This window comes from Macaca fascicularis, chromosome 1 (assembly GCF_037993035.2).
Source record: "Macaca fascicularis isolate 582-1 chromosome 1, T2T-MFA8v1.1".
Classification (NCBI taxonomy): Eukaryota; Metazoa; Chordata; class Mammalia; order Primates; family Cercopithecidae; genus Macaca; species Macaca fascicularis.
The window spans coordinates 86,623,358-86,637,681 of record NC_088375.1 but is presented as its reverse complement, the minus strand read 5'-3'; the positions used below and the strand labels follow the sequence as shown (position 1 = coordinate 86,637,681).

The 14,324-nt window shown below is 51.1% G+C and overlaps 4 pseudogenes; 1 reads left to right on the top strand and 3 right to left on the bottom strand.

Moving 5' to 3' along the window:
• Nucleotides 1-1,031: 1,031 nt before the first annotated feature.
• Nucleotides 1,032-1,150, bottom strand: LOC135969000 (5S ribosomal RNA; annotated as a pseudogene).
• Nucleotides 1,151-6,239: 5,089 nt separating this feature from the next.
• On the bottom strand, nucleotides 6,240-6,358 carry LOC123571000 (5S ribosomal RNA; annotated as a pseudogene).
• Nucleotides 6,359-7,766: 1,408 nt separating this feature from the next.
• Nucleotides 7,767-7,884, bottom strand: LOC123570717 (5S ribosomal RNA; annotated as a pseudogene).
• Nucleotides 7,885-9,562: 1,678 nt separating this feature from the next.
• On the top strand, nucleotides 9,563-9,681 carry LOC123570971 (5S ribosomal RNA; annotated as a pseudogene).
• The last annotated feature ends 4,643 nt before the right edge of the window (nucleotides 9,682-14,324 follow it).

Below are 14,324 nucleotides of genomic sequence, written 5' to 3'. Positions count from 1 at the left end.
GGCGGCCCAGTGGCGTGGCCTTTTTCTCACAATGAGAACAACTGGGCCTGCACCTCTGGGATCCGGCCCCCTGCCCTCCCAGCCTGGAGCCAGGCTCCTGGTGGGGCGGCGAATAGGCAGAAGCAGTGGAATGCTGCTGCCCAGTAGTGCTTTGGTGGCGCACCCTCAGAAGGCATTCCCTGGGTGCATAGGGGGTGTAGGGATGCAATAAAGGGGGAGCAAAGTCGCGGAATTTGGGAAGCATGGTGATAGTAGGGGGAAGGGAGTGAAGGCGAAAGCCAAAATAGCCTGCAGCAGGCCACGACTGGTGGATCACACCTGTAATCCCAGCACTTTGGGAGGCCGAGACGTGTGGATCATGAGGTCAGGAGATCCAGACCAGCCTGGCTTACACGGTGAAACCCCATCTCTACTCAAACTACAAAACACGAGCCAGGTGTGATGGCAGGCCCCTGTAGTCCCAGCTGCTTGAGAGGCTGAGGCAGGAGAATGGCGTGAACATGGGAGGCGGAGCTTGCAGCAAGCTGAGATCGTGCCACTGCCCTCCAGCCTGGGTGGCAGAGTGGGAGTCCGTTTGGAAGAAAAAAAGAAAGAAAGAAAGAAAGAAAGAAAGAAAGAAAGAAAGAAAGAAAGAAAGAAAGAAAGAAAGAAAGAAAGAAAGAAAGAAAGAAAGAAAGAAAGAAAGAAAGGAAGGAAGGAAGGAAGGAATGACAGAAGGAAGGAAGGACGAAATAAAGAAAGAGAGAGAAAGACAGAAAAGAAAGAAAGAAGGAAAGAAAGAAGAAGGAAAAAAGAGAGAAAGAAAAAAGAAAGAAAAATAGAAGGAAGGAAAGAAAGAAGGAAAGAAACAAAGAAAGAAAGAAAAGAAAGAAGAAAGAAAGAAAGAAAGAGAAAAGAAAAGAAAGAAGGGAAGAAAGAAGAAAGAAAGGTAAAAGAGAGAAAGGAAAGAAAGAAAGATAGAAAGAAGAGAGGGAGAGACAGAAGGGAAGAAAGGAAGGTAGAAAAGAAAGAAAGACATGAAAGAGAAAAAAAACCTATAGCGACTGGTATTTCCAGGCGGTCTCCCATCCAAGTACCAAATGGACCCCAACCTGCTAAGCTTCCGAGATCAGACGAGATCAGGCGCATTCAGGGTGGTATGGCTGCAGATGCTGGCAGAGGTGCATGGCTGCCACAAGAGCCCGGCCCAGCCATGCCAGCTGGCTTCCAATGGGCACCGCCAGCCCAGTGCTGCAGGGCTCGGATCAGGACCCCCAAGTCGCTCACCCTCAACATTCCCCCAGCTCCCGAGCAGAAGTGAGGTAGAAGCGGTGGGATGCTGCTTCCTGGTGGTGCTTTGGTGGCAGACCTCAAGGTGTTCCCCAGCTGTGGTGTTCCCCAGCCGAGCCTCCACCACGTTGGGCCCACTTGGAACAGGGAGTGCTCCTAGGTGTCAGGGCCCAGGGCCCACGATCCTAGGACCGCATCCAGCCCTCCGCCCTGTGACGGAGGTATTCTTTTGGATCTTTTGCCGCTCTGGAGCTCCTGTGAGGCCCCCTCTTCCCCACCCTCCCAGAGCCATCACTGCTGGCCAAGGGCGAACAGCCAGCCCAGCCACACGTGGCTGTCCCCATCACGGTCGCTTGTCCTGACCAAGAGCCAGCAGTGGAGCAAGACAGTGTGGGGCATTGGAAGTTGGGGGATGGCCCTGTTTGTCCCGGGATGGCACTAGAGCCAGGAGGCTGATCCCCGGCGAGAGGGGCTGAGAGAAACCCAGACACACCCCACCACCACGAACAAATCCACAGCCCCACACACAGACACGCCTGGGCACTCACGCGTTGGAAACCACACACGGGTGCCTGCACACACACAAACACACATACACACACACACACATGCACTCACACACAAACAGCTTGAAGGAGAGCAAGGAAGAGATGAATGGAGAGATTGAAAAGGAGGAAGGGAGAGAGACAGCGATCGAGAGACACAGGGGAGGGGGAGAGGGAAAGAGACAGACAGAGAGGCAGAGAAAGAGAGACAGAGAGACAGAGAGACAGAGGGAAGGCCACAAAAGTAGCACGAGGTGCAGGGGAAAACCCAGAAGACAGAGGGGGAGGGAGCTAGAGAGCGAGAGCTATAGAGTCATGGAGAGGGAGCGCCCCGCTCCTGTAGGCAGCGGATAGGGTGGAGGTGGCATGGGCTGCGCCAGAACAGGGTGACCAGGCCATCCATGCAAGAGGAGCAATGGAGCTCTGAGACGGGTTTTGTCTTGGGTTTATTGCTTGCTTTGGAGGTGAGTTGCATAGTCTCCTTCCTTTGTTGGCACCTCCTTGTGCTCTTTTTCTGGTGCTGTGAGCCCCTTGATTTGCAGAGTGTGCCCGCCCGTTTTGCAGGAGCCGTGGCAATGGGCATGCCCATGGAGCCTGAGGCCTGGGTCTCTGGCATGTCCTCTGAACTGGAGTTTACATGAAGTTGGTGGCAATGGGAATCTGGGTGCACAGGGACTGTTTTCCTGGTGGCTGGCAAAGCAATGTCCTTCCCTCAGATAAAGCAGCCCCTGTGTTCTGGAGCGGAGATTTTGGCTGGTGTGTGTGGCACCCACTGCCCCTGCCCACCCCTTCCCCTGGTTTGGAAGGTTGCGGTGGCACCCGATGAATGGACTGAACTGCCTGGGAGTTCCAGGAGAGGAAAGGCATCATGAACGGAATGGAACCCATGCCTGCACATTTGGGGTCCTGCCCCCTTCCACGCCCCGAGCTGGAGACGGTCTCCTGGTGTGGCGGCCACAACATGGAAGCACTGGGATGCTGCTGCCCAGTGGTGCTTTGGTGGTGGACCCCCAGAAGGAGGCCCCCAGCTGCAGTGGGAGTGTAGGCAGGCGATAAAGGGGGAGCAGGCTCAGGGGAGTTTGGAAAGCATGGTGACAGTAGGCGAAGGGAGGTAGGGGAGAAGCCACAAAAGCCTACAGCAGGCTGTGTGCATTGGACCACACCTGTAATCCCAGCACTTTGGGAGGCTGAGGCAGGTGGATCATGAGGTCAGGAGATCCAGATCAGCCAGGCTGACACGGTGAAACCCTGTCTCTACTAAAACTAGAAACTATGAGCCAGGCATGTTGGCGGACGCCTGCAGTCCCAGCAACTTGGGAGGCTGAGGCAGGAGAATGGCATGAATCAGGGAGGTGGAGCTTGAAGTGAGCCGAGATCGTATCACTGCACTGCAGCCTTGGTGACAGAGTGAGATTCCATCTCAAAGAGAAAGAAGGAAGGAAGGAAGGAAGGAAGGAAGGAAGGAAGGAAGGAAGGAAGGAAGGAAGGAAGGAAGGAAGGAAGGAAGGAAGGAAGGAAGGAGGGAGGGAGGGAGGGAGGGAGGGAGGGAGGGAGGGAGGGACGGAGGGAGGGAGGGAGGGAGGGAGGGAAGGAAGGAAGGGAGGAACGAAAGAAAGAAAGAAAAGAGAGAGTGAGAGAAGGGAAGTAAGGAAGGTAGAGAAGAAAGAAAACATGAAAGAGAGCAAAAAGCCTGCAGCACTCGGTATTCCCTGATGGTCTTCCATCCAAATACGAACCAGGCCTGAACCTGCCTCGCTTCCGAGATCAGACAAGATCAGGTGCGTTCAGGCTGACATGGCCATAGACGCCGGCAGAGGCCCCTGGCTGCCCCAGGAGCCCGTATCAGCCATGCCCACCGGCTTCCTGCCGGAACTGCCAGACTGGGGTCGCTGGGCTCGGATCAGGGACCCCTGAGTCGCTTGCCAGTGGCCTTCACCCACCTCCCAAGCTCCGAGCAACAAAAAGAGCCTGCTCAGAATATGCATGGTCTGAGGTGTCAGAGCCCAGGTCCCATGATCCTGGGACCCCATCTGGTCTTCCGCCAATTCACATAGGTATCCATTTGGATCCACTCAGGAGCTCCTGTGAGGCCCCCTCTTGCCCCACCAACCCAAAGCCGTCAAGGCTGGCCAATGGTGAAGAGCTGACCCAGGAGTACGAGGCATTTTTCTCACAACGCCCCCACCATGGTTGCTTGTCCCAAAGAAGACCAGTCTGGTGCACAAGAAGGCATGGGACTGGGTGGTTGGAGGATGGCCCTGCTTTGCCCCAGGCTGGCACTATAGCCAGCAGGCTGATCCCCTGCAAGAGGGGCTGAGAGAAACCCAGACACACCCCACCACCACCAGGAGCAAATCCACAACCCCATACACAGATGCAGCAGGGCACTCTTGCACGGGAACACACACAGGCGTTCCCATGCACACAGACACACACACACACACACACACACACACGGACGCCCACACAAATGGCTTGAAAGAGAGCAAGGAAGAGACGGATGGAGAGATTGAAAACGAGTGAGGGAGAGAGATAGCGATTCAGAGAGACAGGGGAGATGGAGAGGGAAAGAGACAGACAGAGAGGCTGAGAAAGAGAAAGGGACAGAGAGAGAGACAGACAGAGGGAAGGCGACAGAAGTAGCACGAGGTGCAGGGGCAAACCCAGAAGAGAGAGCATGAGGGAGCTAGAGACCCAGAGTGATAGAGCTTTGGAGAGAGAGCTCCCTGCTCCAGTAGGCAGGGCCCTTTTGAGCAGGCCGGGATAGGGTGGAGGGGGCTTGGGCTGGACCAGAACAGGGTGGCCAGGCCGTCCATGTGAGAGGAGAAATGGAACGGTGACATGGGTTTTGTGTTGGATTAATTGCTTGCTTTGGAAGTGGGTTTCGTAGGCTCCTTCCTTTCTTGGCACTTCTATCTGCTCTTGGTGCTGTTCGGTGCGCCCCTTGATTGGCAGACAGTGCCTGCCCAATTGGCAGGAGCCATGGCACCAGGCGTGCCCATGGGGCCCGAGACCTGGGTCTGTGGATTGTCTTCAGGACTGGAGTTACACAAAGATGGTGGCAATGGGAATCCAGGTGCACAGGGACTGTTTTCCTGGTGGTTGTTGAAGCAATGTCCTCCCCCGAAAAAAGCAGCCCCTGCATTCTGGAGCAGAGGTCTTGGCTGGCGTGTGTGGCATCCACTGCCCCTGCCCACCCCTTCCCCTGGTTTGGAAGGTTGCAGCGGTGCCCGATGAGTGGATTGAATCGCCTGGTCATTCCCGGAGTAGGAAGGCACCACAAATGGCAGGGAACCCGCAACTGCACCTTTGGGGTCCAGCCCCCTGCCCTCCCGGAGTGGAACCAGGCTCCTGGCTGGGCGGCGGTGAGGCAGAAGTGGTGGTATTCTGCTGCCCGGTGATGCTTTGGTGGCGGAAGCCCAGGAGGAGGTCTCAGGCTGCAGCGTGGGTGTCGGCAGGTGATAAAGTGGGAGCAGAGTCAGGGGAGGTTGGGAAGTATGGCAACTGTAGGGAGAAGGGAATGATGGGAGAAGAAGCAAAAGACTATAGAACACCGGGCACGGTGGATCACTCCGGTAATCCCGGCATTTTGGGAGGCCGAGGCATGTGGATCACAAAGTCAGGAGGTCCAGACCAGCCTGGCTTACACAGTGAAACCCCGTCTCTACTAAAACTACAAAACATGAGCCAGGTGTGGTGGCAGGCGCCTATAGTCCCAGCTGCTGAGGAGGCTGAGGAAGGGTAATGGCGTGAACCCGGGAGGCGGAACTTGAAGTGAGCCAAGATCGTGCCACTGCACTCCAGCCTGGGTGACAGAGCGAGACTCCATCTGGAAGAAAAAGCAAGCAAGCAAGCATGAAAGAAGGAAAGAAAGAAAGAAAGAAAGAAAGAAAGAAAGAAAGAAAGAAAGAAAGAAAGAAAGAAAGAAAGAAAGAAAGAAAGAAAGAAAGAAAGAAAGAAAGAAAGAAAGAAAGAAAGAAAGAAAGAAAGAAAGAAAGAGAAAGAAAGAAAGAAAGAAAGAGAGAGAGAGAGAGAGAGAGAGAGAGAGGGAGGGAGGGAGGGAGGGAGGGAGGGAGGGAGGGAGGGAGGGAGAGAGAAAGGAAGGAAGGAAGGAGAGAGAGAGAAAGGAAGGAAAGAAGGAAGGAAGGAAAGAAGGAAGGAAGGAAGGAAAGAAGGAAGGAAGGAAGAAAGAGAGAGTGAAAGAAAGAAAAGAAAGAAGGAAAGAGAAAGAAAGAGAGAGAGAAAGAAAGAAAGAAGGAAAGAAGGAAAGAAGGAAAGAAAGAAAGAAAGAAAGACAGAAAGACAGAAAGAAAGACAGAAAGAAAGAAAAAAGAAAGAAAGAAAGAAAAGGAAAGAAAGAAAGGAGAGAGAGAGAAGGAAAGAAAGGAAGGTAGAAAAAAAGAAAGACAAGAAAGAAAGCAAAAAAGCCCACAGCACCCAGTATTCCCAGGCGGCCTCCCATCCAAGTACTAACTAGGCCTGACACTGCTTAGTTTCTGAGATCAGATGAGATCTCGCACATTCAGGATGTTATAGCCGTAGACGCCAGCAAAGGCGTCTGGCTGCCACAGGAGCCAAGCCCAGCCATGCCCGCCAGCTTCCAGGTGGCACCGCCAGCCTGGGGCCTCCAGGCTCCTATCGGGAACACTGAGCTGCTTCCCCGTGGCCTTCCCCGGGTTCCTGAGCTCCCGAGCCTCCAGCACGTCCGGAAAGCTCCAAGCAGGGAGTACCCTGAGGTGTCAGGGCCCAGGGCCCACGATCCTGGATCCCCAACAGGTCCTCTGCCCTGTTGCAGACGTATTCTTTTGGATCCTTCGTGGCTCAGGAACTTCTGCAAGGACCCCTCTTGCTCCACCCTGTCAGAGCCGTCAGGGATGGCCAAGGGTGAACAGGTGGCCCAGCGAAGTGTGGCCTTTTTCTCACAATGCCAACACCCAGGCCTGTGCCTTTTCGGTCTGGCCCCCTGCCTCCCTGGCTGGAGCCGGGCTCCTGGCATGGTGACGGCTAGGCAGAAGCAGTGGAATGCTGCTGCCCAGTGGTGCCTTGGTGGCGCACCCTGAGAAGCAGTTTCCTGAGTGCGTTGGGGGTGTAGGGGCACAATAAAGGGGGAACAGAGTCAGGGGAGGTTGGGAAGAAAGAGGATAGTAGGGGGAAGGGAGGGAGTGGGGAAGCCACAGAAGCCTACTGCAGGCTGGGTGCGGTGGATCACTAATGCAATCCCAGCACTTTGGGATGCCAAAGCATGTGGATCACGAGGTCAGGTGATTCAGATCAGCCTGGCTTACACAGTGAAACTCCGTCTCTACTAAAACTACAAAACATGAGCCAGGCGTGGTGGGGGTAGCATGTCGTCCGCGTTGCTTGGGAGGCTGAGGCAGGAGAATGGCATGAACCTGGGAGGCAGAGCTTGCAGTGAGCTGAGATCCCGCCATTGCACTGCAGCCCGGATGACAGAGCGAGACTCCATTTGGAAGAAAAAGAAAGAGAGAGAGAGAGAAGAAAGAAAGAAAGAAAGAAAGAAAGAAAGAAAGAAAGAAAGAAAGAAAGAAAGAAAGAAAGAAAGAAAGAAAGAAAGAAAGAAAGAAAGAAAAGGAAGAAGGAAGGAAAGGAAGGAAGGAAGGAAGGAAGGAAGGAAGGAAGGAAGGAAAGAAAGAAAGAAAGAAAGAAAGAAAGAAAGAAAGAAAGAAAGAGAAACAAAGAAAGAAAGAAGAAAAAAGGAAAATAAAGAATGACACAAAGAAAGAAAAGAAAGAATGAAAGAAAGAAAAGAAAGAAAGAGAGAGAGAGAGAAAGAAAGAAAGAAAGAAAGAAAGAAAGAAAGAAAGAAAGAAAGAAAGAAAGAAAGAAAGAAAGAAAGAAAGAAAGAAAGAAAGAAAGTGAAAAAGAAGAGAGAGAGCAAGAAGGGAAGAAAGGAAGGTGGAAAAGAAGGAAAGACAAGGGAAAAAGCAAAAAAGCCTACAGCACCCAGTATTCCCAGTGGTCTCTCATCCAGGTACTCACCAGGCCCGACCCTGCTTAGTTTCCAAGATCAGACGAGATCAGGCACATTCAGGGTGGTATGGCTGTAGACGCCAGCAGAGGTGCCTGGCTTCCCCAAGAGCCCAGCCCAGCCATGACCTCTGGCTTCCAGCCGGCACCACCAGCCTGGGTCCACTGGGCTCGAATTGGGATCCCCGAGCCGCTCGCGAGTGACCTTCCCCCAGCTCCCGAGATTCCAAGGTCCCACCACCTCTGTCCCGCTCAGAACAGGGAGTGCTCCAAGGCGTCAGGGCCCAGGGCCCAGGATCCTGGGACACCGTCCCGTCCTCAGCTCTGTTGTGGAGATATTCTTTCGGATCCCAGGTGTCTCAGCAACTCCTGGGTGGCCCCCTCTTGCTCCACCCACCCAGAGCTGTCAGTGCTGGACAAGGGCAAACAGCCGACCCAGCAGCACGTGGCCTTTATCTCACAACATCCCCACCATGGTCGCTTTTCCAGACCAAGACCCAGCCGGTGGGCAAGGGGGGGTGGGGGCTGGGGGTTGGGGGATAGCCCTGCTTTTCCCTGGGCTGGCACTAGAGCTTGCAGCCTGATCCCCGGCGAGAGTTGCTGAGAGAAACCCAGTCACACCTCAACACTACCACGAGAAAATCCACATTCCCACACACAGACACAACAGGGTACACGCAAGCAGGAACCCACACACGTGTGCACAAACACACACAGACACACACACACACACATGCATGCACACACAAACGGCTTGAAGGAGAGCAAGGAAGAGATGGATGGAGAGATTGAAACCAAAGGAGGGAGAGGGACAGTGATCAAGAGAGACAGGGCAGGGGGAGAGGGAAAGAGACAGAGAGGCAGAGAAAGAGAGGGACAGAGAAAGATTGAGAGACAGAGAGACAGAGGGAAGGTGACAGAAGTAGCGGCCCTGGCGCTTTGGAGCGGAGGTCTTGGCTGGCGTGTGTGGCACCCGCTGCCCCTGCCCGCACCTTTCCCCGGTTTGGAAGGTTGCAGCAGCACCCGATGAGTTCACTGAATCGTCTGGGCATTCCAGGAGTGGGAAGGTAGCATGAACGGCAGGAAACCTGTGCCTGCACCTTTATGGTCCGGCTCCCTGCCCTCCCGGGATGGACCCGGGCTCCTCGTCTGGCGGCGGTGAGCTGGAAGCTGTGGGAGGCTGCTGCCCAGTTGTGCTTTCATAGCGGATACCCAAGAGGTAGTCCCAGGCTGTGGCAGGGATGTAGGCGGGAGTTAAAGTGGGAGTAGAGTTCAGGGAGTTTGGGAAGCAAGGCGACAGTAGGGGGTAGGGAGGGAGGGGCAAAGCCACAAAAGACTACAGCAGGCTGTGCGCAGTGGATTGGGCCTGTAACCACAGCACCTTGGGATTCCGAGGAGGCAGAGCTTGCCATCAAGCTGGCTTGAACCTTGACGGCTCTGACTGAGTGGGACAAGAGGGGGCCTCACAGGAGCTCCTGAGCTGCCAGGGATCCAAAAGAACAACTCTGTGACATGGCGGTGGGTGGAACAGACTGGGTCCCAGGATCGTGGGCCCTCAGCCCTGATGCTTCAGAGCAGTCCCTAATCTGAGTGGTCCGGACGTGGTGGAAGATTGGGAGCTCGGGAGCCTGGGGAAGGACACTGGCTAGAGTCCCTGGTTTCCCGATACAAGCCTGGAGTCCCCGGGCTGTTGGTACCAGCTGGAAGCTGGCTGGCATGGCTGGGCTGGCCTCTTGTGGCAGCCAGGTGCCTCTGCCAGCATCTACAGCCATGCCACCCTGAATGGACATGATCTCCTCTGATCTCGGAAGCTAAGCAGGGTCGGGCCTTGTTAGTACTTGGATGGGAGACAGTCTGGGAATACTGGGTGCTGTAGACCTTTTTGCTTTCTTTCTTGTCTTTCTTTATTTTCTACATTCCTTTCTTTCCTTCTCTCTCTCTTCTTTCTTTCTTCTCTTTCTTTCTTTCTTTCTTCCCTTCTTTCTCTGTTTCTTCTTTCTTTTCTTTCTCTTTCTCACTCTTTTTTCTTTCTTTTTTCTTTCCTTCTTTCTTTTCTTTCTCTTTCTTCCTTTCTTCTTTCCTTCTTTCTCTCTCTCTTTCTCTCTTTCATTCTTTCTTTCTTTCTCTCTCTCTTTCTTTCTTTCTTTCTATCTTTCTTTCTTTCTTTCTTTTTCGTCCAGATGGAGTCTCACTCTATCACCCAAGGTGGAGTGCAGTGGCATGATCTCGGCTCACTTCAAGCTCCGTCTCCCAGGTGCATGCCATTCTCCTGCCTCAGCCTCCCGAGCAGTGGGGACTATAGGTGCCTGGCCCCACGCCGGGCTCATGTTTTGTAGTTTTAGTGGAGACAGGGTTTCACCGTGTTAGCCAGGCTGGTCTGGATCTCCCGACCTCATGATCCACCCTCCTCAGAATCCCAATGTGCTGTGGTTACAGCCATGATCCACTGAGCTTGGCCTGCTGCAGTCTTTTGTGGCTTCAACCATCCCTCCCTTCCCGGTACTGTCACCATGCTTCCCAAATTCCCTGGACTCTGTGACCACTTCATTGCCCGCCTACAACAGCACCACAGCCAGGATGTCCTCTTGGCATCCTCCACCAAAGGACAACTGGACAGCAGCCTCCCACCACTTCCGCCTCACTGCCTCCATGCCAGGAGCCCAGGTCCATCCTGGGAAGTCAAGGGACCAGTGCATAAAGGCTCAGGCGCAGGTACCCTGGTGTTCATGCAGTCTTCCCACTCCCAGAATGCCCAGGAGATTCAATGCAGTCATCAGGTGCTGCCACAGCCTTCCAAACCAGGGAAAGGGGCAGGCAGGGGCAGCAGGTGCCACATATGCCAGCCAAGACCTCTGCTCCAGATTGCAGGGGCCGCTTTATCTGGGGAAAGGACATTGCTTTGCCAGTAACCAGGAAAATAGTCCCTGTGCACCCAGATTCCATTGCCAAAAACTTCGTGAAGACTCCAGCTCCAAGGACATACCAGAGACCCAGGCCTCAGCCACCATGGGCAGGCCCCATTCCACGGCTCGTGCCAAATGGATGGGTGCACTCTGCAAATCTAGGGGCCCAATGCACTGTACCAGGTGCACAGGGAGGTGCCAACATAGGATGGAGCCTACGAAACCCACCTCCAAAGCAAGCAATTAACCCAAGAATGTAGAGGACTACATGCTCGCAAACAAGATGCTCCCGATAAGTCCTGCTCTTGCAAACAATGCAGGACATTCTTTCCCTGCAAACAGGGGGGACAAAGGAGCCAGCTGCAAACAGCAGACCCTGGGGACTGGTTAATGTGTAACATCTTGAAAAACCAGAAAGTCAGGGAAAGGTCAGAAAAACAACATGTGTCTTGTGACTTGGCAACATTCCACAAATGGCTGTATAAAATAAAGCAGAGCATGCCGTTTGGGTTGGCCGCCATGTTTGTCCTGTCTTGTGTTGTCTTGTGTGTTCATTCCTTTGTTTAGGAAACACGCGGGCCCCGACATTTGGCACAGCGAGCAGGTTCCGTGGCTCCTTGAGAGCAAGGAACTGGAGGGGGAGCACCCCGGGTAAGTAAATAAAGAAGGGGGACCCATGGGAAAATTATGGGGAATTCCACCTCTCTGGCCTCTGAATACTTGCGGTTACTCCAGGGACTGTTAATGTCTATAGGAGTAGAAGTAAAAGAGAAGACTTTGAAGAGATTGTTTGCCCATGTTGAACAACATTTTTATTGGTTTCAATATCAAACTAAAGTACAGCTAAATCGAAAGGAATGGTTACAGGTAGTCAAAGTCCTGCATCGAGCTCATCAGCGAGGGCAAATGATGCCTCTGACTTTGTGGACTTTGTGTAGTTCCATTACTCAGGCATTAGAATTACTTGAAACTGACTCAGAACATGGCGATACTGCCACAGGAGGTGAGGCATCTGAAGCTTTAGAGAGGAATGATCTCGAAGAGGAACATATTTACACCCTGGTTGCTGAAGATAAGGAGTTGGAAGAAGAGCTAATGCCTCCTTCATCTGAAGGAAATTCTGACTTGCAGTGCATTGTAGATATGTTACAACAGTTGTTAAAATTACAAGGTGCTGCTGCTCCTGTTTCTCCTATCTCTCCGCCACAAGCCTTTCCTGTCACTTTCCCTTCTGCTCCTTTGGAGGAAGATTTCCCCTTGCCGCCACCTCCAAATTCTTTGCCTATGTCGGGTCAGGTTTTCTCTGTGCCCTTTCCTCCTGTAGGAGAAAAGAAGGAATCGAAGGTAAAAGATGATTTTGAAGAATTAGATTTGTTCCCAATAACACAAGCCGCTTTTGGCCCCAATGCTCAGTTTCCAAACGGTGGCCATAATGTGACTTTTACAGCACTACAATTTGAATTTCTAAAGGAAATGAAAGCTGCAATTTCCATTTATGACCTCAGTCATCGTTTGTTCTCAGCCTTCTCGATTCCTTCTCTTCAGAACATATGATGATTCCTATTGATTGGGAGACGTTAGGAAAGACTGTCCTTGACCATTCTCAATGACTTCAATTGAAAATTTGGTGGTAGGAGGAAGCAAGAGTACAAGCTAGAAAAAATGCTACCCGTAATCCCCAGGACCTACTGAAGAACAACTTATGGGTTCTGGACAATATGCCACTCTTAATGCTCAAGCTGGCCTAGACAACACTGCTATCGTTCAGATTAAAACTTTGTTTATGAAAGCCTGGACTAAAGTTGAGATAGCAGGCAAAACTTCTTTATCATTTGTAAAAATCCTGCAAGGAGCTAATGAGCCATATCCAGATTTTTTAGCTCATCTTCAAGATGCTGTATTAAAGACTGTAGGTGTGGGACCTGATTTTAAAATTCTTCTGGATATGCTGGCCTTTGAAAACGCTAATCCTGAGTGTCAAAAGTTATTAAGACCTTTAAAAGCCAGTGGAGCCAATTTAGATGAGTATATTCAGGCTTGTGCGGGCATGGGAGGAGCTATTTACAATGCTCAACTGTTTGCTGGAGCACTTTCTAAGGCCTTAAAGAGTAATTCTAAACAAGGTGTATGTTTTCAGTGCAGGAAGCCTGGCCTTTTTAAGAAAGAATGCTGGAAAAAACTGGGCTTCCTGACCACAAAAGAGAAAAAATTACCTTCTGGGGAGTGCAAACTATGTGGAAAAGGTCAACATTGGACAAATGAATGTTGTTCAAAAACTGATAAAAGTGGAATTTATTGTCACCCCTCCCAAGAAATGGGAACCGGGACCCACAGGCTTGGGGCCCCAACAATTACAATGCAGGCCTACCACAATACACAGTGAGCGATGGCTTACAACATCAAGGAATGACTTCAAGTCATCCTTAATGGTATCACCCCCACCCCCGTTTCTCAGCTTTATGCTGCCACTAAGCAGAGTGCTGCTGCTGACTTGGGTATTACTCAAACTTATACTCTGTCTCCTAATGGAGGAATATATAAGTTAACTACTGGAGTATGTGGCCCTTTGCCAAAGGGACATGTAGGATTTTTGTTAGGTCGAAGCAGCAGCACTATGCGAGGGTTAATGGTGGTTCCAGGAGTCATTGATCCTGATTTTACTGATGAAATCCTTATTATGGTACAGGTCTCACAATTTATGCACCTAGAGGCAGGGGAACGTTTTGCACAATTGCTTTTATTGCCTTTTTTTCCTTTTCTGTCTAGAGATGTGTCTCCTCAAGGAGGTTTCAGTAGTACTACGAAAACTGTTTTCTGGGAAACTTTAGTTTCCGATCAAAAACCTTTATGTTCATTGCAAATTAATGGGATACTTTTTGAGGGATTAGTCAACACAAGAGCAGATGTATCCATTATTTGCTTGGCTCAATGGTCTGCTCATTGGAAAAAGAAACAAGTATCGGTTACTCTATCCGGCCTAGGTCCTGCTTCTGTAGTCTACCAAAGTGTTGAGCCCCTGAGCTGTGTATGACCTGAAGGACAACAGGGAAAAGTATTATTTTATATTGTTCCCATTAATATTAACCTTTGGGGCTGTAAACTTTTACAACAATTTGGTGCCTTGCTAGGCATTCCTCATATTTCTCTAGCTGTCAAAAATATGATGTTCAAAATGGGCTACAATCTTTTAAACTCTTAGCCACTGTCCACAAACCTCAAGCTTTAAAATTGAAGTGGAAAACTACAACTCCTGTTTGGGTGGAACAGTGGCCATTGTCTAAAGAAAAATTTGAGGATTTAAAAATTTTAGTTAAGGAACAATTGGCCGAGGGGCATATTGAAACAAGTACTTCTGCATGGAATTCCCCTGTGTTTGTTATTAAAAAGAAAAGTGGAAAATGGCATTTATTAGCTGATCTTAGAGCTGTAAATGCTTGTATTCAACCTATGGGGACTTTACAACCTGGACTTCCTAATCCAGCCCTTATTCCACAAAACTGGAAATTAATGGTCATAGATCTTAAAGACTGTTTTTTAATATTCCATTACAACCCCAAGATTGTGAAAAATTTGATTTTACTGTTTACTGAACAGCCTACTCAAAGATACCAATGGAAAG